This window comes from Octopus bimaculoides, chromosome 14, assembly GCF_001194135.2.
Source record: "Octopus bimaculoides isolate UCB-OBI-ISO-001 chromosome 14, ASM119413v2, whole genome shotgun sequence".
Taxonomy (NCBI): Eukaryota; Metazoa; Mollusca; class Cephalopoda; order Octopoda; family Octopodidae; genus Octopus; species Octopus bimaculoides.
Window position 1 is genome coordinate 7748670 of NC_068994.1, and position 2309 is coordinate 7750978.

Genomic DNA, 2309 nt, shown 5'->3' on the forward strand with positions numbered 1-2309 from the left:
GTGTATGTGTGTGTGTCCCTTCATCACCACTTGACAACTGGTGTTGGTGTATTTACATCCCCCGTAACTTAGCAGTTCAGCAAAAGAGACTGATAGAATAAGTTCTAGGCTTAAAACAAAAATGTCCTGGGGGTCCTTCAAGGTGGTACTCCAGCAAGGCCACAGCCAAATGACTGAAACAAGTAAGAGAATAAAAAGAAACTCAATCGGTTTTCAAGCCTTATTTAGTTCTCATCAGAGGTTGTCTACATCATTTGACCAACTCCAAGGAAACAAGCAGCCAATCTGTTTATGTATTCAACAATTACAGTAGCTACAAAGAACTGATGCCACCAATTTGTATACCAACAAGGGTTTAACATTTTATATGATATCGTTTCTACTAAAGGTCTTTCTGCTGAAGGTGCATGGCTCAGTGGTTGAAGCTAGTGGCGGACTGCCAGGTTGCCAGCTTGCCCAATGGCAAGTGGGCCCCTGTGCCATTAGAATCTATATATGGGGGCCTATGTTAGTATCTAAGGGGTCCATCTGCTCGAGTTTGAGAATTTTTTATTCACTCCTGGACGAATGCATTATTTCAGCTTGGCTAAAATAATTAGCATTGTAGTTGCGGGTGGGCCCCCTTAGTCTCCTGGCAACCAATATTTTTAGACCCAGTCTACCACTGGTTAAAGCATCAGGCTCACAGCCATGAGGTACTGAGTTCAATTCCCAGACTAGCATTGCTATTTATGTCGTATTTCTGTTGGCTAAAATTTATGATGTTGCTGGTGTTGTTATTGTTGTTGTTGTTGGCAATGTTGCTGCTGGTGAAGTTGGTGATGCAGTTACTTTATATTTTCCCTCCTCCTGCTGCTGCTGTTGTTGTTGACATCGCTGCTGGTTGTCAGTGGCAGCAGTGGTGATGCTGCTGCTGTTATTGTTGTTCTTGCTGCTGCTGTTTCTTATGTTTTAACTGTTGCTTATGTTGCTATTATTTCTGCTGCTGCTTATATTATTGTTGCTGCTGCTGCTGTTACTTATATTGTTGTTGTTGCTACTATTTCTGCTGCTGTTGTTGCTGCTGCTGCTGCTTATGTTATTGTTCCTGATGGTGTTGTTATTGTTGCTGCTGCTTTTGCTTGTGCTGTTGTTGTCATTGCTGCTGCAGTTGTTGTTGCTGCTGCTGCTGTTGTTGTTGTCATTACTGCTGCTGCTGCTGTTGTTGCTGATATGCTTGTCACTGCTGCTGCTTATATTATTGTTCCTGTTGGTGTTGTTAACGATGCTTCTGCTGCTGGTGTTACTCATATTTCTCTTCTTCTTCTTCTTGATGTTCCCTGTTGTTGTTGTTGTTGTTGTTATAATCAACATCCTTGCCATTATTGTTCTCGTTGATATTGTCAATGTGACTCTGATGTGGTTATTGTTTCGTATATTCCCCCCCGCCCCCCGATGTTCTTATTGTTATTGCTGATGCTGCAACTGGCGCTCTGCTTCTGATGTTATTGGCATTGTTGTTGTTGTTATTAATATTGTCATTATTGTGATTTGTTATTGTTGTTGCTATTGCTGCTGTTGTTATTTGTTATTGTTGCTATTTTTGTTGTTGTTGCTGTTGATAATGTTTATTATTGTTGCTTGTCATTGCTGTTATCATTGTTTCCATTGTGATTTGTTATTGTTGCTATTTTTGTTGTGGCTATTGTTTTTGTTGTTGCTATTATTATTGTCATCATTGTGATTTGTTATTGCTGTTGTTGTTGCTATTTTTGTTGTTGTTGTGTTTGTTATTGTTGTTGTTATCATTGTTGCCATTGTCATCATTGTGATTTGTTATTGCGGTTGTTGTTGCTATTGCTGTTGTCTTTTTATTGTTGCTATTTTTGTAGTTGTTTGTTATTGTTGCTATTTTTGTAGTTATTGTGGTTGTTGTTGCTGTAAGTTGTTATTGTTGATGTTACCGTTAATATCATTGTTGCTATTGCAGTTGTCATAGTGATTGTTATAATCATTGCTGTTGTCATCATCATTGTTGTTCTTGATACTACCAAACATACCAGTGTGATTGTATACACTGGTGCCACCATCTACAGAAATATCATTAAATTTTTTTTCTTTCACGTTTGCTTTAAGACATTCTCCTTCTTCTTCTTCATTATTATTATTATTATTATCTATCTTTTGTATTTTTTTCTGTTTATTCCCTGTGTAGTTTATCTTCAATTTCTGAATTTCTTCTTTGAGTAGGTGTTGATATGTTTGTACATCTCCTGGCCATTTCAAACTAATGCAGAAAAAAAAAAAAAATTCTAGGATGGTTTTTTTTT